The following is a 24,854-nucleotide window of genomic DNA, read 5'->3' as shown; positions in this document are numbered from 1 at the left end:
ACTTTCTGGAAGTGTTATTTTGCTTTCTCCCCTTGCTTCCCTTTATTTTATTTTATTTTCTTAAATTTCTTTCTAAACCCTACATTATTCTTCCCAACAGCTGCTCTTTTTAAATGAAATGTTCCTTTTTCCAGTGGAATTAATGTTTATGAGACAAAGATCATGGGAAAAAAATCATTAACCCTTTGGATATTTGCTTTTTGTTGTGAGTCCCTGAAGCACTGGAGCTCAGCCAGGAGCAATCAGTGAAGAGATTGGTGAGGCCTACTTGGAAAATAAGACTTGAAGAAAAATCAGAAGATTGTGATCCCTGATGAAGAGTGGATAATAAATTTTAGGAAAGCTTGGAATAACTGCAGAACTCATCCGTCTTCACTCGCGCTGTATTACCAGCTCTGAGCTGTGCTACCGACTGATGCAGTGGTTTGTCATGAGGGATGGAGAGGTTGCAGAGTTAGGAGGAAAACCTGTATCAGTCCTGAGATTTTAGTGACTGTACCAAAACAAAGTGCTGGAAGATGTTGGGTAGTTCCTGAGGATATCCTGCTATTTTGACAACCAAACTTGGGAAATACGATGAAATAGTCATAACTGAGTATTTAAGAAGCAGTACTTCGAAAACAGTTTGCTGTAGGATCGAAAGGGTGTTTTGAGTGGTCTGCTTAGGGTCTACTTTCTCTAGTGAATTGAGAGGTAGACTGCAAATGACATGAGTGTAACCAGAGGTGTTGATGATACTTCACTCAATAGTCTCCTTGTTTACAGTTGTCTTAATGAGTTACAGGGGTAGTCTGAAGACAAGAAAAATAAATTCAGTAAAGACAAGTGCAAATTAGTGCAGTTGGCAATTGAATGCATGTACCCAAAATGAACAATAACACACTAACTGCAGAAAGGACCTGGGAGATGCAGTGAATCATAAACTGATTGTGTATTAAGGATTGGATGGTGTTACAAGAAAGGCAGACCTCAAATAGCCTACAGAAAAATGGCAAAGGTAACAATTCAGTCTGTATTGTCTCATGGAACCTTGCTTCAAGTAGAGCATCCATCCTCTATGTTTTTAATATTTTCATATTCCAAGCAGGCAGCTTGGGAAAATGAAGCTTCTGTTTGGGAAGCTTCACTTAGAAGGAATGGCTGGAAGATTTGCATATGCTAAACTTAGGGGGAAAAATAACAACCACCGCAGGTGCTGGGTATGATTTGATGGGGTGCTGTCTTCAGCACTTATTTCACAACGTAGCGACATGTTTTGGCCAGGACAGTGGATAAGATGCAGGAGGCAGGGCAGGAAGAGGAGAGACAGCTGGACATCTGCTTTGGATCATGCTTTGATGGGAATGGTGGATTTGAAACACCCAGAAAGGTGTCAGTCAGCATCTCCCCTTGTCTGAGCCCAGGACCAGCAGAAAGCTGCCCAGGAGGACGTGGTTTCTGGCTGCTGCCTTGCAGTCGTGCCCAGTGGCAGTGGAGCAGGCTGCTATTTCTCAGAGTATAGGTTTCAGTTCATCGTGGTGGTGGTGAGGGAAAATGAATGCTTCTGGATCTGGCCCAATAAGTGTTAGAAAATGCTTTGTTAGCAGCACAGCATCCCTTCCCGGATGGCAGGGAGAAGGCTGCTGGTGGCTGGGAACTGCGGCTGAGACCAGCTTCCTTCTTGGCAGAAGCCAAGCTGGTGTTGCCTTGGAGAGTGGCGCAGAGACAAATAAGCTGAGTGGCCTGGGGCTGGATGGCTGCTGGACCTCTCTGCAGCCCTTGCATCTGAGTTCTGTCTTGCTTCTGGCTGCTGCACTTTGGTTCTGCTGAGTCCCATCATCCAGACCAGATTTCCGACATGACAGCATTACACTGGGCTTTTGACTCTTGGTTCAGTTGACCACAAACTGGTCACTCTGTGCTGATGCAAACTGCTGATTTCCTCCTCCATGAATGCTGAACCAAATACCCCTACAGCGGCTATCTGACGGTGTTCACAGCTGCTGGGAATGCTCTTGGGCCCTGCAAGCCAGGATGATTCAAGCTGATACTCATGCTTACAATAAATGTTAAATGCTGAGTCTATTCTGCCCTACCAGCTGTACCCCCGAGGAGAAAAAGGGGTTTTACTGCAAGAAGAAAGACTTTTCTCGTTGATATTAAGAATGCATAGCAGCAAAACTAAACCAGTGTGTGCTAGCTTTTAAAATAACAGGAGGTTATAAAAGTGCCAAGAGAGGAAGATTACAGATAGGCAGAGCTACTGGGTATGCCTGCTTCTTTTTGTAGGCTGTAGAACCTTCCCATGTGTTGTGCAGGGTCATTGCCGGGCTGTGATCCCATACTGAGCATGGCATCTGGGCATGGTGTCTTGGAGGAAGATGTGAGTTTTGCTACCAAAGTCTGGATTTCAGCTCTAACTCAGTCAGGGCTAAAATTTCCCTTGGAAAAAAAAAAAGAAAAAAAGGAAGCTTGATTGTGACATGCGGCACTGAATCTAACTAGTTCAAAAAACAATTTCAATTTGTTTTATAAAGTTGACAGGGAAGGTTAAGAAGTAAATAAGTGATTTGGCCTCTTCACGGCTAATAGGCTGGGACTTAGCTGGAAAGAAGTCAAGTGCAACTGTAAACCCACGCTGCAGGGAGGTGAGCGGTTGGCAACCGTGCTGGACATGCTGACAGGAGTTCTTGTAAATAAAACCAAGAGGGGTTCTAGTGCAAAGCATGGAGCAAAGAGCTCCCATGGGGCAGCGGTCTGTGTTGCAGCATGTGCAAGGTTTGTTGGATGTGGACTTGATCTAAGGAGGAAATACCTGTTTGTTTTGATTTGATTTGCTTTCAGCAGAAGGCCTGAAGACTTCCAGGCGGTTCCTCCACACCGTGTTGTATCAGTGCAAGTGTCCTCCAGTCGAGTTTGCTGAGTGCTGAGCTTATGCCAGTGCTGAGCTGTGAAGCTGCAGTCTCAGGTGCAAAGCAAGAGGAGTAGCAGCGAACTTCTTGCCCCAGGGGAGATACTGTGGCTCTGAGAGTCAACTCACTGCATGCTGCTCCCACTTGCCCAGTCTGGGGTCACTGTGCTGTTGCAGGGTGGCATGGAGGAAAGCAGCTTGTATGGTGCCAGAGTTATTCCACGCAATCGCCTCCTTGCTCAGCAACAAGCCTTGCTTTCATAGCATCATTGTAGAATGGCTTGGGTTGAAAGGGTCTTTAGAGACCACCCAGTTCCAACCCTCTGTTGTGAGTAGATCAGGTTGCCTCATCCAACCTAATGCTTTGCTTCACTGGAGATTCATGTAGGGACCTCATTTGGATGCACCTCTGGAGGACGGGTTCTATATGCCCTCGGTGCACATCTATGCTTGTTTTAATAACATTACTGAGGCAGTGTAAGTGGCTGTAACTACTCAACCATCTGGCTAAGCACAGCCCTTTAGCCAGGCTCTTGCATGTGTCTGGGTTAGCACTGCCTGTCCCAGACACTGTGTCTGTCAGGTCCTTGCTCCCTACATCTGCTGAAGGGCTAGTAAAGCTTCTGAGAACTTTCTGCCTACAAGCCCCAGACTGACAGCAAACATGGTTAATTCATCATCTGAGCACTGGGAAAGCATGCATACAGGGAGCTCCTGCAGCACGGAGCCGCTGGAGCATCCTCAGAGGTGAGACTTCATAGTGTTGGTTCAGCCACTATCCCACTGGCCCAAATCTGGGGAAACTGGGGCCTCCCATCCACTTCAGCAGCCTCTGAATTCGACCTTCATGAAGAAACTAGTGAGAGGTGTCTGTGTTCTAGCATGCAAGTATTTCTCAACTCCACAAGTCAGCTGTTGTGCTGCAGCTGTATGCTACAGAGTGAGCAGTAGGGAAAGTGGGAGGTGAGGACAGTGATGCTGCAATGTGGGAAAAGATGGGAAATTTTTAAACTGATAAAACATATTTTATGAGTGTGAAATGGACTGGTTGTCGACTGAGCTGCATGTTTTGCAGCCTTCATTGCTGGGTGCCAGGTAGGTTCCCATTATGTTGTTTGTTGCCTTAGCAATGTGCAGGATGACTGTCCATGTCTACCTGGCACTTGATTTCATGGCATTCTGGTATTTGAAAGCTGTCTCATCTGCTCTGAACCTGGGAGAGGGAGCAGTAAGTGCTTGAAGGGGAGAACTCATTTGGGGCATCAGCCTTCTCCCTTTGACATGCCGTGTCTTGCCTCTACCTGTCTGCTCAACATCAATCCCAAATGCTGATCCAGAGGCACAACAAAGGCAGCAGAAGCAAAAGAGATCCCCAGACCACATCTTTAGGGAGGGACAGTGGATTTGATGCTACCCCTGGAGAGGTTGATGGCAAAGGCAGGAGGAGGGAATTGGATGCAAGATCCCAAGGAGGACCTTGTGGTTATCCACTGGGAGATACTCGGTGTCTTTTTCTTCCCTCAGTGCACTTGTCCTGGAGCTCTTGGTGCTGCAGTGTACTTGCACTGGGAAGTGGGTAGGCTTTGCCAGCACCTGGCTTTTCCATGGCTGTCCCCATTTTTCCTCTTCGCCCTGTCCAGGTCCGGGGACTGTCAGTGCGGGAAGCATTGCCCATCACCTCCCTTCATTTTTTCCTCTCTCTCTTGGTGCCAAGTTGCTCTGATAGACTTTGGCTTGTGTCCCAGAAACAGCCTCTGAACACACACAGACCGGGAAGGCTAAAATAACACTTTAAAATTGTTAAATAAATAGCAGTCGGTCTCTGTTAAATGGGAAACACAGCTTAATTTGTTATATTTTTTTGTCCTCCCTTGGACAGGGAATTGGGGCGTGTGTGCATGTCTGTAGAGTGGTTCTTGTCGTAATCCATCTGCTGTAGCCCCAAGTGGGCAGAGGAGGGTTATGCGACTCCGAGTTACCAAACACTTACAGTAAAAGTGTAGTCATCCTGAACCTCATCCAAAGAGCCTTAGTTTTTTTGTTGGCTTTTTTGTTTTACTTTTTTTTTTTTTTCCTCTCTCCTGCCAGGATGCTGCTGCGTCACTTGCATTCTTCACCCCTCCTGCCTTGTTGGGAAGGAGCAACCCTCCGAAGCCGGCGGTAACTCTTTCCAGGCTTCTCACAGCAGTGGTTGGGGCCCTTCTGTGCTGCTTTGCTCCATCCCAAAACACTTCAGGACCACAGGGTCACCACCTAGGGTTTGCTCTGTAGCAGTGCTGGTATTCCCTGTGCCAGACTGCCTCCTGAAAAGCTCTTGTCTCTCCCTGACACATTCTCAGATCTCGAGTAAAAATAGTGTAACGATTATTGTAGTGTGGGAGAGCAGGGAACGCTGCAGGAAGCATTTGGAAAATGTCTGTTGCAAATGGCTGCCAGCAAAGATTGAGTAGGAGCAGGGATTGACTTAGTCACTCAAAGCTGTATGTCAGTGTGAGAAAGTGCACGTCTCATCCTTCTTGGGTCTTTCTAGCGAGCACATCCCCCTGGGGATTGGCTGCAGGTCCCAGGGATCCAGTTCAGGGCTGGATGAATGCAGGGGGTATACCTGCACTCAATACATCCCAACCTGCTCTTCTCTTAGGCTTCTCTTCTTTTTATTTGTTTGTTTTTGGGGCTTTTTTTTTTGGGGGGGGGGGGCGGGCGGGGAGGGGCATTTGAATTACCCCAACCAACCCAGTGTTTTGGATATTAGAAACTTGTCAGTGTGTTGGCCACATGGGAGGCAATTGTTTCTTGCTGATTATCTGCATGGCAAAAAAAAAAAAAAAAAAAAAAAAATAACCCTTACTTCATTACAGTGTCAAAATTGTCCATTTTATTCCTCAACTTCCTGAAGCTGTCAGTGTGGGGTGAGCTGCAGGAGCTCTGAATCCTTGGTGAGAGCGGGGTAAAACAGCAGAAGTGGCCTGAGCAGGAATAACCCAACTTCAGAAGGGGAGGAAGTCAGTGTCTGACTACAACCTGCATGCCTGTACTTAAGTATGGCAGCAACAGCCTGAGCACGGTGATCTTGAGCATCAGTGTTGCTGCAGTGATGGAAACAGCTGATTCTAGATAAAAAGAGGAAGATTTGGTAGAATACATCATGATATTTTTTAGATGCTTCAAATTTTGTCTTTTTTCCACCATGATGTAAGTGCAGAGGTTGCTCCACTTTGAATGGGTATTTTACATGAGCCTGCCTCTCAAATTAAGTAGGATCATGTTTCTTCAGCATTTAGTGTGAATCTTGATGCCTGGTGGTGTATTTCAGCCTTCCAAAGAGACATGCAAGAATAAAGCACGATGATTCACTGCATACTAAAATGCTCTACATGTAAAATAATAATGATAAATAAATAGAAAAGTTGCTGTTTCAGCTTTGCAATAAAACTATAAAACTCACCAGCCAGTAAACAGTGGATCTCCTGTTCCCATGGAGAAGAGCTGCTGCAGACCTAAAAGCTTGCTGTGGGAAAGAAAAGAAATATAAATCAAAAAGATCCACTCATGGTCTTGCAAACAAAGGTTGCCTTGGATTGTGGTCACATGTTGCCGTTCAGCTGATCGAGTTCATGCCAAAAGGGGAAAGATTTCTAGTACTTGCTTGAACCCCACTGAACTGGTTTAGGGAATTAATTAGAGGAAAACTCTTCACCTTTGTTTTTTCCCTCGCTGGTTTTCTCCTAGACCCGATGGCCCTGCGTGAACTCACCAACCCAGCCACCCCTTCCATGACTTGTGGCCACTGAGTGAACTTGACTGTGATTTAAATTGCACCCTCAGCAAAGGGGCTTTGGCTTCTCCCTGCTGAGGGAGAAGGAGCCTGCCAAATACCCAAATCTGAGCTTTGTAAATCATACCCAGCAATTCTCGGTGGCCAACTTGCTTCAAGGATATAAGGAGGAGGAACACCTGCTAGACCTTCTGGGGGTGAATTGCAACCCCTGTATATATAAAAGGTGTTGATAAGCTGGTGTTGCTGGCAGCCCTCCTGGCCTGACCTAATGCTCTGTGTGCATATGTTCTGTAAATAAAGATCAGGGCAGGCTTCTTCCCTTGAACACATCCTCTGTCCATGCCTATGGAGGTATTCAGGAGACCTTCCTAAGGCTGGGCATTGGAGGTTGCATGAAAATTTCCAAAATCTTTGGCTTCACACATTTGGTGTTAAGGTACATACATGTGTTGCATGCATCACGCATAGTTTTGAGGACAAACTCAGTGCAGCAGGCTTAGCTCTCATCCCAGGCAGTTTTCTCAGGGCTCTGGACTTGCATCTAATTTTTACAAAGCTCATCAGATGGCTGGTACCAGAGTGCTTTTCTTTGAGGGATACTGTATCAGCACAGTCGGGTATTGGATTGCTTTCCAGAATTTTCTTGCCTTCCATGCCGCGGGGCTTTTTTTGGCGAAGGCTCCATCACACACTGATCCTGCTGTCTTCTGTAGCAGATGAGCCGTGGGTTCCTGGCTTGCACTTTCACCTAAGGGTGAAAGTGGTAGCATGAAGTCGTATATCCAGACCTGTTAGTTTGGAGTACAGTGGTGGTGGTTATATCCCTCTTTTTTTTTTTTTTTTTTTTTTTTTAACCTTGCATTAGGGTGTGCTGAAGGAAGCAGAGATGAAAACACTGTAGGTTGAAATTACCCAGTAAAGAGCCTGAATCAGCTGCAGAGGATACTGAAAATCTTGGTTACAGACCCATTTTTTATTTTTTCAATATTATTATATCATGCAGTGAAAAAGCATATCTGTTTCTTGGGTGAGGTCTTCCCGAGTTGACTGTGCTTCCCTGTGGCACGGCACACTTTCTTTGTAGCATCCCACATGGGAGATGAAAGGGTTTGATGTATACTGCCTTCAGGGCAGTGTGGATTTCTCCTCAAAAACGCAGATTCTAGTTTTAAATGCCTAAAAAATGAGACCTGTGCCTTATCTCTTGGGAGATCGTTGATGGATCCATTCCTCAAAAAGATATTTTATTCATTCAAACTATTCAGTTCTTTAATTCAGTGCCACTCCCTTCATTCGGATGCCTGGAGTCTTTTATCATGTCTCCTCTTACTCATTGCTTAGCCAAGTTAGACATACTTAGTTCTTTTAATCTTTCCTAGTAACTGAGTGTCTTTAATCATCGTGCTTGATGTCAGAGTGTTTGATGCCCACTTTTACTGAAAGTAAGCCTGGATTTTGTGTGTGTGCAAATCACTTGGGAAGTGATCCAGGAGAGCAGGAGTAGCTGAGCAGCTGCAGCTGGTTGCACAGGCTCACTCCTGGATTCCTCAAAAGCTCCCTCAAATATCCCAATGTGGGTGCTGAGGAAGATTCTTGGCTCACCTCATATGCCAGCAGACTTGGCACGCTTGGGGATTAATTAATGTTTTTGTTGGATGTGGGCAGCAGCTCCCCTGAAGACGTCTCATGGCTTGGCTTTCCAGAGGCACATTTCTCTGGACTTCCATGGAACTAATTGAAGATGCAGGTGTAGATTATGTTTGCAGAAAACAAGCCCAGAAAGGTTACTGAAACTTACATTTCCTTCTCTTACCCTCAGCAACAAGAGCAAGATAGAGGCTTAATTTCCTTCTACAAAATCAATAGCAAAGCTAAGGGATGGGTTGTTTTTTGGGAGCAGTGATTTTGCTACATGCTGTTAGTGCAGCTCATCTACTCTTGCTGCAGGTATTACTGTTGATTTTCCAGATGAGCTCATATATTTGCACCTGAAAATAATCATTCACAAATTCTTAAATCAGTGTGAATGTAGGGATTATTGCTATCTGTTACTGAGCTATGCAGTGTATCATCTCAGCGTGGTGTTGTCAGACTTGGCTTTGTGGAGGTAAGCATCTGCTTTCCTTCTTTGACACAGAAGTCCACAATTTATTCCATCTTATTTCAGTGGGAGCTGTTGGTATTTCTCTGTTTCAGAAAGCCTGGCCTGATCTAAGCCTAGTGTCGACTCACTTGGTTAAATGCAGCACATCTCTGGTTTGCTGGCATCAGCACTGAGGGAGCTCGGGGTGGCACCTCTGAGTGAAGGAGGAGCATGGACTTTGAATCACACAGTGTTTGGCAGCAAATTAAAGAAGGCCAAAGACTGCCTGTCCCTCCCCCTATCCTATTCTGCAAGAATGCTTCTCATACTTCCCAAACTTAGCAGTGCAAATGTCACTGGGTTAAGTACACTGCCTGACGATGCTATTCTGATGTTAATAAAGGTCCCATTCCCCCCCACTGTGGTTCAAACTCCGTCTACCAAAGGCACTGTGTGATATACAGCTACCCTTACAGGGGGTCCTGTGGGCTGGGAGGGAGAAGAAGAGCAAGACCTGGTTTGGGGAGAAAGCAGCGCTGCAGCACAGAGCAGCACCTGGTGCCCACTGGATGTCCCTTGTCACCCTTGGGTGACCAGAGTGTAGTGTGGGATGTCCCTAAGGCCTGGAGATGTCCACCAGGAAAAGTGTGTGCCCTCTTGGTGATGCTCGAGCCGTCTTGGCCAACATCCCAGGAGCACCACATCATCTGGAGGAGCCAGCAGGCTTGTTTTGGTGCTGCACTGCTGATTCACTGCAGGTGTTCACCATGAGATGGGCACAGCACTGTAGAACACCATCCCCACCCCAGGGGCACGTCACACCCTGCATGCAATTACATTCACGTCGCTGGAGGATTTTCACTCCCTACCTTTGATTGCAACCTTGGGGGCTGGAGTGATAACTTTCATATATAATTGGTTCACTTTACAGCAGTAGTTTGAAGAAGAGAGGAAATGAAGCTTTTTGGTTGGAGGGAAGGGACAGGGTTTGGCTTGCTGACAGTTTCTTTTGTTGCGATGTTGTATAGGTCTCGCTTGACTGAAAAAAGGAGAAAGGAGGAGTGTGTGCAGGGAGTTCAGGTCCCGCTGTGGCTTCTTGGGAAGTGAGGTGAGTCGTGACAGCCTTCAGTGCTGCTAAGCTCAGACGTACAAATGCCTGGGCTTCCTGGCAGCCTTTGGGTTGAGACCCCTTCTTCTGAGCCTCCAGATTTTTTTGTTATGGGTTTCTTTGTGTTTTCACTCTTCCAGGCTGATGGGAAGATTTTAGACTGCTGATGTGATCCTACAGAAGGCTGTAGGATCACACAAAACTTATTTCTGACTGTGGCTTTGGCTGTGTTTGAGATTCACAGCATGGGACTGCATTCCCTTACATTGTTAGTGTATGGTCTGCATATGTCTGGTTGAATTCTATGTCTGCCCATGTGCAGGAGGACTTGAGTCCAGTATGTTTCTTGTGGCTTTGGATATTGAGAGCTTCAGGCCTCTGCTAACCTAACAAGTGCCCTTGAGTTTTCTTCTCTTTTGAGAGGAGTCTGGACACAGCCCATATCTGTGAGCTTGTCTGAGCCTGCCCTCTGTGCTCATACACCCTGACAGGCAGCGTAAGCACGTTCCTGAGGGATAGGTATCATCACCAAGGCAGTGCAGTCCAGCTGGGCCATGTCTCACTAGCTGTGGCGGTCCTGGTAGGGACCAGCAAGATATCTGTTGTGCCAGCGTCCTGAACTCAGAGAATTGTCAAATATCCAGAGCTGGAAGGGACCCAAGAGAGTTATCAAGTACAACTCCTGGCTCTACGCAGGACCGCCTAAAATTCAAACCCTGTGTCTGAGAGCAGTGTCCATAACCATTACCCTGGGCAGCCCGTTCCATGCCCACCACCCCCTGCTGCAGACCCTGTCCCTGACCCCCTCCCCCCCTCCCCTGCACAGCTCCATGCCGTTCCCTGGGTCCTGTTGCTGTCACACAGAGCAGAGCTCAGCGCTGCCCTCCGCTCCCTGTGAGGAGCTGCAGCTGCCATCAGGCCTCCCCTCAGCTCCTCTGCTCTGTGCTGAGCGCACCCAGGGACTTCAGCTGCTTCTCACATGTCTTGCCTTCCGTACCCTTCACTATCTCTGTAGCCCTCCTTTGGACGCTGAAAGTTTTGTGTCTTTATGCTGTGACAGACACCCTGAACAGCACACAGTGACCCAGCACCAATGCTGGAACCTGTAGTGGGATGGTAGTACTGAAATACACAGTATCCCACTAACTCAGCAGTGGTCTGCAGATGTGAAAAGGTGAAGAAATGAGCCCTGTGTGTTAGGGCTCTCTTGTTCAGCATTTCTTTTGAGATCTTTTGTGCACATCACTGCATCTCCCATGCGCTGGAAATTCCCTCTAGATATCCATCTGCCTTTGCTGAGCTGTCTCCTCCCCTTCACTTCCTCACCATAAGCCTTTTTAGGACAGCAACTTTCTTTTCTGCGTGTATTTGCGGAATGCTCAGCATGCGCTGTTCAGTCCATACTGCAGTGTGACTAAATATGTTATAAAAATGGATAATCTTTAGATAGACAAGCTTTTTTATCTTTCTCTTTTATCAACTGTGACTCTGGAGGGCCTTTGTATGCTTCTGTCTCCCTGATGTCCTACATGTGCTTTCAGAGGTGTAACCCATTGCCTTGTGTTGAGAAGGGGACTGATGTTGATGCGTTTTCAAAATTCTCACTTGAGATCAAGGAAAATATGTAATTTGCTGCATTATGTAACTGTTGTTCACTTGTAAGTTGGCGAATAGAGAGAATGCGAGAGTGTCTGTATAGTGAAGGAAAAAGAATCACACTAAGATTGTATGGTTCACCCCCCTTGACTGAGCTCTCACCCCATCCAAATGGGGGCTGTGTACATCTTCTCCTTCCATCCATACACCTTAGGACCAGAAAGAGTTCCAGAGGCTTGGGTCAGTTGCTTGCTTTTGCCACTGGTCTCTTTGCTCACAAGCCATGCCTCAATTTTCCATCCAGAGAACGGGGATAAGTTGAGTCTGTGGAGTTGTGACAATTACCTTAAGGAATATGCAGCATCATGTTCTAGTGGTGTGTTTAACTGGAGCTGGGTGCTTTCTGCAGTATGAGTGGCTCTCAATGAAAAGCCTCATTTTCACTTGGCTGCTCTCAATCTGGCTGGCTTTTCTCAGATAAAGTTCATCCAGCATAACAGCTGGCTTTCCTCCCCCTTCCCTCCACTTTTGAAAGCTTGCTCTGGTCTGACACCTTCATCATCAGCAGAGTGTCGGGGATTGGGGCTTGGATATTTGGACCTCTTGCCCTCTCCTTGTTGCAGGGTCACCAAGCCCATGCCAGGCCACTACTTCTGTGCAAGGCTCTCTCTCTGTCTTCTAAGGTTTTCTTTGCTGGGGTTGGTGGAATGCAGGGATTTGAGGGCCTGTGGATTCCTTAAGCACCTAAACAGGAGAATGCACTCATCTCCTTCACAAAATGAGCAGCCTCCTTGAAGTGGTGGGGAAGGGAGGAGTTTATAGGTCTCAGGGACAGTTGGTAAACATTAAGAAGGATAGTTGTTATCAGCGATGCAGAGTCTGGTTGGAGGCCTGTAAGTAGCGGTGTTCCCCAGGCAACTGTGCTGGGACTGGTCAAGGGAAGTGATCTGTTCTGCCCTGGTGAGGCCACATTCAGAATACTGTGTCCAGTTCTGGGCTCCCCAGTTCAAAAAAGACAGGGATGTTCTAAAAGAAGTCTGAGGAAGGCCACAATGATAAACGGTGTTGAGCATCTCATACATGAGAAAAGGCTGAGTAATCTGGATCTGTTTGGAGGACTGAGGGGGAATGTGATTAATGTTTATAAATACCTAAAGGGAGGTGGGAGGCAAATGGATGAGTCCAGGCTCTTCTCGGTGATGCGTAGCAGTAGGACAGGGAGCAATCTCCTAACATGAACATAGGAGGTTCCACACAAGCATGCAAAGGAACTTTTTGCTAAGGGTGATGGAGCACTGGAATAGGTTGCTCAGAGAGGTTGTGGAGTCACCTCCTATGGAAATATTCAAGGCCTGCCTGGACGCCTACCTGTGTGACCTATTGTAAGGAACCTGCTTTAGCAGAGGGGTTGAATTTGATGATCTCTTGAGGTCCCCTACAACCTCTGCAATTTTGTGATTCCGTGACCGTGCATTGGGCTGGGTGGAGAAGAAGATTTTTTATCTGTTTTCTGGGGGCTAAAAACAGGTGTTCGGTGGACTGGGAGTTGCCTTGAAGGCAGAGAAGGATGCAAATGAACTGTGAGACATAAAAGGAGCCATTGGAATGCCCTGGAATGCCCTGTTCTGCCACTAAGTTTGCCTCCAGCCTGAGCAATATGCATGTGTAAGCTGATCATTCGGTAGCCTCTTCCAGAAACGTGGACAAGTCCTGCCTCAAGAGACCCTTTCAAACCTAAAGGTCTTACAGAGATGCAAAAAGAGACTGAGCCCAGAGGCCTAGTTGTTTACAGATAGGCTGGGAGATGGGTCTTACTCAACAGGGTGGGCTGTGTCTGCTTTCCTGGCTGGGAGCTGGGTCCCTGAGGAGCCTGGGTGCTCAACCTTGGGCGTTTTCAGTAGTGAGTAACTGCTAAGGATAACTCTCTGGCCCTGGATGAAGCTTTCTTCAGGTTTTGCAATAGCTGAGATAAGTCAACGCTGACCCTAGTGCACATAGCAGCTTAAAATCTTCTGTCAATGCAGTCTGGGCTCAGGGCCCAGCGGTGAGCTACTAAAGCTTACTGCCTGTTTGCTGTTGCAAAAACAGTGTAGCAATTAGTTTAAGCTTACCTGCGGGAGATTTTAGGCTGTACTTTGCCTAATGCCTGAGGGAACTGGGGCTGTTTAGTCTGTAATTGAGGAGGCTGAGAGGAGAGGAGAACTCATCACTAGCTGTGATCTTCAAGGTCTTTTCCAGTCTAGATGTCTCTATGAGTCTATGTTTCACACTGCAACGGGACACAAAGCTAATCTGTTACTCTAGCCCAGCAAAGTGGTAACCTGTCATGGGATGGAATCCCACCAGTGTCCTCAGCTTGGAATAATATACTTCTCTGAAAGAGTGGTCAGACAGTGGAATGGGCTGCCCAGGGAGGTGGTGGAGTCACCGACCGTGGAGCTGTTCAAGGAACATTTGGATATTGTGTTGAGGGACATGGTTGAGTGAGAACTATTGGTGATAGGCAGATGGTTGGGCTGGATGATCTTGTAGGTCTTTTCCAACCTTGGTGTTTCGGTGATTCTGTGATAATCACAGCTGGAGACCTCCTGGACAACATGGTAATACTGAATGTGGTCAGGAGAGGAGCTGAGCAATTCCCACATTGTCTTCCTTCTGCCCTGCCCACATTTTACACCAAAGCTCTGTCCTCATGCTTTTAATGAAGTAGATGCTTATGCTGTGATTTTGGCATCTGTCTCTTGTAGCAAGCATTTTTGGCTAATCCCTTACCCATGGATGGCAGTTCTCCCTCCTTGCTTGCTCTTCCTGTTGTATTTTTATTGCACAGTGGTCAGCAGTTGTGTGTGCTGTCTTGCAGAGTAATGCGCCCAACCTCAGCTCAGTGATGACTTTATTGTGCTACAGTCTAACTTTTTGCAGTTGACAAGCATTTCCTTAGCATCCCTGTAGGCCAAGATGCTGCCTCTTTATCACAAAGGTTGGATGTTCATTGGCTCTGTGTGTTGGTCCTTCCCCTTTCTGATTTCATTTGATATGTGCAGGATGTAATGAAAAACACTTGGCTTTTTCCTATTTCAGGCATTTTTGCTTCTCTAAAGGAACCCCATGGGATTACAAATGTTTCTGTGAATGCCCAGATCAGATCCTGAGAAGGGAACAGCAGGTTACACAGCCCCACAACCACACACTGCTTCATCCTTGCGCATGTGGGCACCACCAAAACTTTGGATGAAAAGTTTTGAGGGCTTCCATCCTCTCAGGATGCAGTTGCTATAAATCTGGAAAAAATAAACTGTGACGTTGTTCCATCTTGTCTTCCTTCAGCTCACTGCATTTTCCTCTCCATGTTCAGCTGCTCTTCATCAGTGGCTCTCACCATCATTGGAGCCAGAACACGGTGGTGCTCGGGAGGAGCCCTTGAAGCAAAGCAGTCCGTTCTGGTTTGAGAACTGGGCTGTGTGTATGACCATCTGGGTCTCACATGTGGGGTCTGGCAGAGGTCTTCAGGAATGACTGACATAGGTATTTCTTTTCTGACAGGTGAAGTGGGTGATTCATATACTTAGTTAACACTAAATATATATTTTTTTCAAATATGCAAGATGAAGTACTGAAACGTATGCATATATTGTCTGCATTTGTGATCAGAGCTAGCTGCTTATTGCTTCTGTAGCATCACAGCAATGTCATGTTTATGTGTTTTATGACATTCTAACCATGTCTTCTGGCTGGACACGGCAGTTAAACATTATAATACAGCAGTCATAAACCTGAACCATCTGATGACCATACCTGTTAATTCCTTAATGTTGCTTGTATATAAAGTGAGTTTAGTAATAACTCCTTTCTTTCTGGAAATAGAGTATGAATAGGACATTTGGAGCTGCTGTGCGGTTTCAGCAGTGGGCAGGTGTCTATGTTAGGCATCACAGGCTGTGCTCATCTTAGCCATGGGCGACATCACAGAAAACGCCAGCATGCCAGGGGTTAGTGCACACACTTGGGTATCTCACAGTGAACTGGTGAGTTTAAGTTTTGAAAGCAATTTTACTGCTGCACACCACCACACGCTTTTTTATGTACGATGTTCCCTTCATGAAACTTCAAATAGTGCTCACATCAGACTGAAATCAGTATCTCCGGGAGAGATTAGGACAACTTCACTTGAGGTTTTTGTTGTGGTTTCTTGCAGGAGGAATAAAGAAGGTAGGATAACCAAGGTCAGCACCTCACTTCAAGCTATCAGTTGGACTGCTTGTGGGCGAGAGATATTAAGTTACCATGTGTGTGTAATTTATCCGTTGTGCCAGTGACCAAGTAATCCAGTGAAATGGCAGCAAAAAGGATAGGGAAGTTATGAAAATTTGTGCTGTAAACTGAACTGGCAGGATTACACTCAGAGCTGTGTTTGGTTATCAGGTGTCACATTGTCTTTAGAAAGTGCCTGAGAGGGATTTTACTCCAAGTTTTGCAATAGAAGTCTCAATGCCCATAAGAGGGGCAGAGCGTGTCTTTTCAAACAGGGGCTTTGTTGTTCCCTATCTGGGTGTTCTTCACAAGTTTTGGGCATGCCAATTCTGATTATAGTTTGTATTTATTATTGCTTAATGTAATTAATGTCATCATTTGAAACTGATTAATTATTGGTTAATATCATAATATCCTTTACTACAGCTTACTTCTACCTTGTATTTATTAGCCTCATCTTTATAGTAGTGTTGCTGAATGCTTCTTAGACCTGGTGTGCCTCCTTTGATATCCTTAGGCACATCATCCAAGTGCAGGTTACAGGTGCTGACAACTGTCTGACCCATTTTCTTTTGTTTGCGGCCTCTCTGCACCTTATCTTGGTTTTTGTGAAGTAACTGAGCTAAATACAGCACTATTGTAGTCTAGTTTATACTCATTTGACATTATTAACTTTCTTGCTTTATCTGGGTTAATTCTCAAGGATGGCATCCTGGCATTCTCTGCCAACATTGCTTTCTGTGTAGTTAATACAGAATTAACCTTAAAAGAATGGGTTTTGAAAACTATTTCCAATCTTCTGCTTATTTTTTCCATGTTTGGGCTGCTGATTTTAAGAAAATTGCATTTCAGAAGAAGGCTGCTTTGACAACACACTGTACACTGTATGATGCCAAGGAAATAATTTGCTGCAGAACCCTAATACATGCAGTCCTTGTTTTTGTTTTTGTTTTTGTTTTTGTTTTTGTTTTCCTGGGATATCTGCTATGGACCTTCTGGCTGATTTTTCTCTTGTAAGATCCAGAGTGATCATCGTCTGTTGCGGTATGTGGGGCTCCAAGCCAAGAATATCCACTATTTTTGAAGCATGATCATTACTGTTCAAAATAGGCTTTTTTTTCCATGATCTTATGAGATTTTGCCCCTTCTCTAATAAGCTAATTTTATCCCTGCTTTGGCATCTGTACTCCTTAGTGTTATTTTGGTGTGTACTTTATACATATCATATATAGCTCTGTGCACACATGCATCACTGTATGTGATTTATACAAGCTTGTCTTGTCTGCAGTGTCAGAGGGGAATCGTTCTCACTTTTGTGATGGGGGTGTCAGGTCAGATGTGTCGAGTCCATTGCCAGACCTTTCTGTGACCTGTCCCAGTTTGTTTCCCTTCATCCCTAAGTGATACCATTGCTTCTCCCAGGCAAGAGAAGATGTGAACCATCCACCACTCTTGCTGTATGAAGGCAAGGGGTGCCTTTATGACCTGCTACTTCTACTTCTCTGTCAGCTATTCCTGGAATGATGGCCTGTGTCACTGGAGACTGCTTCAGAAAGTTTGTGAGACAGACATTAAGTCTAGTGAATGGAAAAAAATATTTGTCACTGTCTTTATTTGTCACTGCACCCACTGTCCTTATTTCTAGAAAAAAAAGACTGAAGTTGCACAGCCGTCTTCTCTTCCTTCTTGACCTCCACCTCGCATCTTTCTGAATGAGTAATTCTGAATGGATCGGCATCAAGATGGAATTTTGCCTTGCTTTGGGTAGCATACAACTGAAAACTAAAATTTCCTTCCGAGGTAATCTGGTAGGGATGGATTTGGATGGTGCTAGGGCCTTAATGCTCCAACTTAATAACAGGGGAAGAGGAATCCAACAGCACCAACATGCTCTTGGGGCAGAAAAGGAATCAGATTTAACCCTAAGGTCAAGTCATGGAGGAGAAATGATCCCTCATGGTCAACTCCAACCTGAAGGAGCCCAAGGAGCATGATGGCCATTTGACTGACCCATCTTCTGGTTCTGTTCAGAAGATGTTGTTCCTATTTCATGGACATTAGTGACCTTTGTTTCATTGTCGTGTCTTTAAGGACTCGAGATGGTGTTTGCAGAGGAGGTACAGACCTGGTCTGCCATGACCATGTCAGTTTTATGTATTTGCATAATGTAAATGCCAGCCCAGCTGAATTGTGACAAGTGTATTTGTTGTAGGCAAATAAAGGTTTTCAAGAAGCTGTGGAGTTTCTAGTTTGATAATCTGAGAATAGGTACTTTAAAAGGTATGTTTTGTGGTATGACATGCAGGGTTAGTTCTTTCAAGACAAAAGAAAGATAAAAGGATGAAATTATTACAACCAAATTTGATATGTACCCTGACTACCAGTTTTGAGGTTGTCAGCTGAGGGAGGTGTTATGTCTAAGCAGAGCATCAGAGTCTCATACAAGGGCCTTAGTGTGTTCAATTTTACCTTGATTTTACATCAAGTTACTGTGTTGTGGTTTAACCTGGCAGGCAGCTCAATTCCACGTAGCCATTTTCTCACCTCTCCTTCCCAGTGTGATGGGGGAGAAAATCAGAAAAAAAACCCAACAACACAAAGCAGAGCTTGTTAGTTAAGATATAACTATTAAATAAAACAGAAAAGGTAAAGGAAAAAAATAATAGTAAATAACCACAAAACAAGCGATACACAACACAATTAATTGCTCACCACCCACTGGCAGATGCTCAGCCAGTCCCCTGAACAGCTGCTACCCCCCAAGCCAACTCCCCACTGTTCTTCAAGTTTTTTTTTTTGCATGATGCCATATGGTATGGAATATCCCTTTGGCCAGTGTAGCTCAGCTGTCCTGGTTCTGCCCCCACCCAGCTCCTTCTGCCCCCACAGCCCCCCTCACTGGCAGGACAGTACAAAGAAACTAATAACTGAAACATCCCTGGCTCTCTGCAGCACTCTCAGCAATAGAAGAAATGTCCCAGCAGAAACCAGGACATGCTGGACTGCAGAAAGATGCGACTCTTATTTTGAGGAGCACCACAGCTTGCCACCGGTTAATCAGATTAGCACCTGTGGTCCTCTTCCTCAGTACTGGGGCTGTTACTGTTGATTTCATCAAAACATATTCTTTTCTGTAAAGAAAGGAGTCCTTACAGTTTGATGGAGGCCACAGAGGTGTCAAAACATTGAGCCTGAGGTTTTTAACTTATTGTCACCTTTTTCAGTGAGAGCTCTGCTGAAGCTGAAAAGGTTTCAGCAGTGTGAAATTGCCGAAGGAAAGGAAACGCTCAACATTTTCAGCTTCACAGTCACCCAAGCCATAGCTAGTTCCAGAAGGGTCGATGAGTGTATGGACATGAGTAAGCCTTCTGAGACTAGTGTGGGCTCTATCAGACCTAGCAGGGCTTTCCCAGGTCAGACCCGGAGCTCTCCACTCGAGATCTGAATGTCACTGCAGCTGCACCTACAGGAAGGCTTTGGCTAACACTGTACAGTAAAAAATATCTATTGTTCCCTTAATAGACAAAGCTATAACAGGAAAAATGTCTTGTGTCAACCTGGCCTTTGAAATACAAATGAGTAAGAGCAACCTCACTTTTAAATGTCATCATGTGCTTTGTGTGCTCACTTTGTAATTTGCTTTTCTGTGGTTACTGCATTTCAGGGCTTTTGCTTCAAATGATGTTTCAACAAAAGGGAAAGGAAAAGAAAAGGCATTTCTGGTGTTGCATGGGGAGTTTTGTGGGGTTGCACTGACTCTGCTTCTACTTTAAAGCATCAAGACAGGCATTTTTTTTCCTATAAAGTACCTGCTGATGGTGGAAATACCGGAAGCCTTGTTTTCTTATTTCATGAAGTTTGAGAGAAAGGTGCATGAAGGAGCACGGTGCATCTCTGCTTAGCAAGCTTGGCTTTTTCTATATGCCCCAGGTCTGATTCAGAGTCCTTTGGGTCCTGGTGGCTTGCAGTGACATAATGAAACTTCCTCTTGGTGAGGATGGACATCCAGTGCTTGCAGCATGGCATGTGCCATCCAAGCGCCCTGCTTGCCAAATCGCCTTGTTTTGTTCATTGTCTTCTGGATGGGGCACCTTTGGGGTTGCTTGAAGTCCTGCATCTGCTTGGTGGGCATCTATTCCTTCAAAGTGAATCTTGAAGTGTGTGCAGAACTGACTCTGGAATTGAGTAGGTCCTTCTTCAGGTGGAACAAACTGTTATTTGGAGTTACACTATGATGGGCTGACTGGTTTGGCTGTTTTTGGTCTGTTTGTGATTAAATCTGATGGTGACAATAAAAACAGAACAAAAAATGATGGGAAAAGTGAATAAAAGCCTTGGAAGGATATTTTGGGTTGCCAGAGGATCTTAATCCACAGAAAATTAATTGTTTTAAAGTAATTCAATGACTAGTTTGAGTCGGCTTTGCAGACTCCTGTCTGAGCAATGGACATTTCTGTGGAATTAATCAGAAGGAACTGCAGTTTCTTTTACCATGGGCAAAAATAGCCCTCAGACTGAGGACAACGTGTAATAGCAATGACTGTAGCTGTTGACTTAGCCAGAAATACACAGCCAGTAATAAACACAAAAATCATCAGGAAATATGGACTGCTGAATCTGTGCTGAAAATCGCTCAGCTTTATTGCGGTGAGTGGGTAAGAGGGTGGGAAAGAGCAGCAGGAGTTTTAGGGTGAGGTGCTGAGACTGGAGGCATACTGTGAGGTGGGATGGAATTGGTGGGACAAGACAGCATGGCATGGGATGGGATAGCAGGGGATGGCATGGCATGGCATGGCATGGCATGGTATGGGGTGGCATTGGATGCGACAGGGTAGGATGTCCATGTACATGCAGGGGAGTGGCAGATCCACAGTTCATCTGTCCTGGGATTCAGCAGTTTGCAGAGTTGAAGGCCAGTCAGTGGTAATGCTTGCACTGTTCTAATTTGATAAGGTGGATGATCTGTTTTGAAAACAAGAATGGGGGGAGTGGACGTCTTTTTCCCACTTCGTTGATGCTGAAATACCATGTTGCAATGTCCTGTGTTTTAGGATATTTAAATGTACTTTACAACTTGATTTTGTATTTTTCATGTTTATCTGCCAGTCAAAGTGAGCTACATTTGAAGTAGCTGTTGAAACTCCCCAGGCTACCCTGGAACCACTACATCATGCTGGTAGCAGCCCTGGGCAGGGAGGAGATGCTCTCCACTTTCAGGTGGCCCAGAGAAGGGCTCGTCCTATTCTGACTTTCATGGCTCAGCTGGTGCAAAACTATGTTCATGCCACGAGGGAGACTGAATTTATCCTGTCAGGTGTCTAGAAAGGGGTGATATGAGCAGCATCGTGTTCTCACTTTGTTTTAGCACTCACAGCCTTGCAGACCTCGTATTTTGACATTTTCCGAATTGGTTGGTAATATGCAGTGGGCTTTCAGCTCATTCTCCAATTTTTCTGTCTTTCAGTGAAGATTTTCCCCTTTCTGCTTTAAGCATGTAACTTAAAACCACAAACAGTCTGGTGATGTGGAGCAGGCTGCTGGTGCTCATCCCCGTGGCACTTAAAGCCCAGAAAATGGTTTAAGTAGGAAGATTCTACAGAAAGTGGTCAAATTATAAAATGGCTTAGGTTGGAAGGGACATTAAAAATCATCACAGAATCACAGAATCACAGAATTGTAGGGGTTGGAAGGGACCTCCAGAGATCATCGAGTCCAACCCCCCTGCCAAAGCAGGTTCTCTACACCAAGTTCCTGCCATGGGCAGGGCTGCCCCCCACCAGCTCAGGCTGCCCAGGGCCCCATCCATCCTGGCCTTGAATGCCTTCGGAGATGGGGCATCCACAGCTTTTTTTGTGCCAACCATCCCAGTGCCTCATCACCCTCTGTGTAAAGAATTCCTTCCTCACAGTGCCATTTCTGGAGTGAAGCCCCAGCCCTGCCACTCACCACAGCCTCCTACGAGGTGCCTGCACACAAAAAGCTGGGATTTAGTGTGACAAAACAAGGAGTTGTGAAGAGGCTTGGGGACAGCAAGTCTGTGCCAGCTCACAGTTTTGTGTAAGTTAAATAAATGTTGTCTTTTGAAGGAAGGTGTTGAAATGCTCCTGTGGCCTGTTAAAAACAGTGGTGCGTTGGGTGAAGAGCTGCCATCCCCTTTTTCCATTTCCTTCTCCATTTCTCTTTCCATTTCCTTTTCTGTTTCATTAATAACTAAGTTTTTCTGCTTCATGCTTCTTTGACTTTTTGTTCACTTACGACTTTCAAGGTGTGCTTTTACTGAGTTTAAATGCTTTGCCTTTGCTTTGTTGAAAATCACACCAGTCAGTTGAATGACTGCTGTTATCTCAGGTTTCCCCGGGTCTTCCCATGGGCTGCTTTTGATTTCAAAGGTACATTTGTTGTAAAAAGGAAGATTTCCACAAAAATGCCCATTGCACCTTCGTCTTGTTCACACAGGGCTCCTGTTGAGCAGCTGTCCCATTTTACCGAGCAGCTGGAGTTAGAGGCTGATTAAAGGAGTGGGAAACCTCTTTTCATTTATTTCTGCTGCATGTATGTAACTATGGGTGTGCTCTGCTTTTGGGTGAGCTCTGCTTTTGGGTGAGCTCTGCAGGGAAGACGTGCTTAACGTGACTGAGCCTCTTCTTTTATAAGTTCAGAATTGATCCACATTTACCACTTGCTTCTTCTTTGAGAGCTTTTGGTGAAGGGGATTAGTTAAATCCGTGTTTTTCCTTCAGTTAGTTTTGCTCTGGGGTGGAGCTCATCGAATAAAGTCCTCCTGGGGATGATGTGGGAATGAGAAGGGTGCTGGGCATGTCACTTTGTCTCCATGCACCTCATGGTTCTCAGCACTGGGTGCTCCTCCTGCTCAGCACTGACCACCTTCGCTCCTTCCTCATGCTGAGATAGCTGCATTTCAGCTGAGGCTGCACAGCACCTCTCCATACACTTTTTTTTTTAACATGAATTTGCAAGGGAAGGTTGGTTGAGGTTGGATCCAAGGCTCTTCCCTATTGTCATGTTGCAGAAGAGCAACAAAGCTGCCAAAGCTGCTGGGAGTGAAAAGTGTTAGGTCTCAGTGGCTGCATTTGGTCCAGAAACAGAAAATGGGAGCAGACCTGAGTCTGATGGATCTGGCAGCCCATGAACTCCCCCCTTTACTTGCTTTCCTTGTATAATTACAGTAATGGAAGTCACTGACACTGCCCAGCTAAAGAGGAGCTGCATGGTTTTGCTGGGCATTGCAGGCACTTCCTAATGCATCAGCGCCGGTGAGACTAGTGGGTGCAGCCTTCACCCTGTCCCTACCAACAGGCTCCAGTCTGGCTGCTCCCATCTAATAGCTGGGAAATTAGGGCTGGGAGCGAGCAAGAACTGCTTGCAGTGATGCAGAGGGCTTCAGTGGTGAAGCAGAGGCTGAAACTCAAGCAGGGAGCATATGAATGAGGTGCTGAGCACTTTGGATTGGCATGATGCACTTCCACAGCCTTGCAGGATACTTGTGTAATTTTTCAGATAGATGAAGCAGTTGCTAAGCCAGCTGTGACTCCACCAAAACAATTTCCAATGACAGTATTGAAAGAAAATAGAAAAATCAAACATTGAAGTGTATGGAGGTCTGCCTCAGGCAGTTTTCAGTGCCTACAGGGAAGGGAGCTGGGGAGAGGAGGAGTTAGATGTCCAGAGAAGGATATTGAAATACATGAGCCATCCCTGGGAAAGGTGGATCTGCAAGCACTGGGTGAAAGAGCATGAGGAGGGGGGTGGGTTAGGTGGGGGTGTGGATTCCAGGAAAGGGTTTATTTCTTAGATTGCAGATGCTTGATGCTATTAGCATCCAAATGGCTCCTGCTGCCCTTTGAAGTCAGCATCTCATTGAGAAGTAAAGAGTAAAAGAGGTGTGGGGAATAATGAATTTATTTCATTTCTGGCTGGTGAATAAATTTCTTTGCAATGTTGGGTTAGCAACGAGACCGTGCATGGTTTATTTTGGGAGCACTGTTTCTTGGAAACATGAGGCATTTATCACTTCTATGATTCTATGACTTTGTACTTTGGCTGTTTTTGTTGTTGTTGTTTTGCTGTTTTGTTATGGGGTTTTTTTGTGTGTCTTAATACTCAAACTTGCATTATACAGAAGACAGCAGAAAACCACAAAACTGGAGCCTCAGTAATTTCTTTACACCCACCATTTGCCAGTATTCTGGATTGGAAACCAACCACAGCAGCTACTGACAGTCTCATTCCTCCTCCATGTGAACCTCCTTCCACGGAACTGTGATAATTCCCACCTCCATTTCCTTTGCAGGCTGGGGTTTCATGACCATTAAACCTCTTCCTGGAACCATGGGATGGCCCCACAGTGCTTTTGATCCAGGTCAGATGTGCGCTTCTCTGTGGGATGAGAGTCCAGCAAGTCCAGCCATCAGAACCTACCTAGACCCGATGGAGCTGCATGCTCTGACTCGTCCCTACCAAAATGTCCCCACACCCTGCCCCAGGGCTGTGCATTCCTGGGTGCTGGTTGCCTGTGCCTCATGAAGTCTTTCCACCAAACTCATCAGTTTGGCTTCGTTCTGCTTCTCCACACTGACACTGTGCAAGCTGCAAGCCACCAAACTGTACCTTTGAGCCATCTCATGGGGCACATGTCTCACAGTGGCTTGGCTGCTGGGCCACGCAGAGTGGAATGCGCAGCACACTGTGAGGAGAGCACTGAGCTGGGAGAATAGCACCCCTAATTCAGGTTGATGCTGGAGCTCTTTCTGCAGACCATTTCAAAGGGCGTTTTGTTTTTTCTCTTCATTCACTGTTCACAAGTGTTCTCCCACTTGTGCATTTTGTGCAATTTTAAAAGCTTCTTGCATGTATTCCTTTCCTCTTATCCTAGATTAAATGGCTGTCTTCTCTTCTTTCTTAGCTGGCTTGTTCATGCAGAGGCAGGGAGTAGCAAAACATGTTTTTCCTTCTGAAAAGAGAGAAAATAAATATGTTTGATACCTGAGAATAGTTTTTACTGTTCATCTGAGGCAGCTTGAAATCCTTAGGGAAAATCAGAATTGTTCCATTAGGACGAGCTGCTTGCAAGCATCCTGCCAAACTGGAACAGCCCTTCAAGCTGTACTGAAATGAATTAAAACCCTTC

The 24,854-nt window shown here is 45.7% G+C and overlaps 1 long non-coding RNA gene across 17 annotated transcripts in view; it reads left to right on the top strand.

The window, feature by feature from the left end:
- The window catches only part of LOC122168057, a 237,349-nt gene that overhangs the window by 53,195 nt on the left and 159,300 nt on the right, over window positions 1–24,854 (top strand). For 15 of the 17 annotated variants that reach the window (XR_006171152.1, XR_006171149.1, XR_006171176.1 and 12 more), the window contains 2 exons: window positions 4,979–5,050; window positions 9,780–9,859. This is a non-coding gene — a long non-coding RNA (uncharacterized LOC122168057). The remainder of the gene's footprint in view (window positions 1–4,978; window positions 5,051–9,779; window positions 9,860–24,854) is intronic. The other 2 variants (XR_006171166.1, XR_006171167.1) reach the window with 2 other exon arrangements.

The sequence above is a fragment of the Centrocercus urophasianus genome, unplaced genomic scaffold, assembly GCF_019232065.1.
Source record: "Centrocercus urophasianus isolate 14NV4802_14NV808 unplaced genomic scaffold, USGS_Curo_1.0 seq_11, whole genome shotgun sequence".
NCBI lineage: Eukaryota > Metazoa > Chordata > Aves > Galliformes > Phasianidae > Centrocercus > Centrocercus urophasianus.
This window is presented reverse-complemented; position numbering and strand designations above follow the sequence as displayed.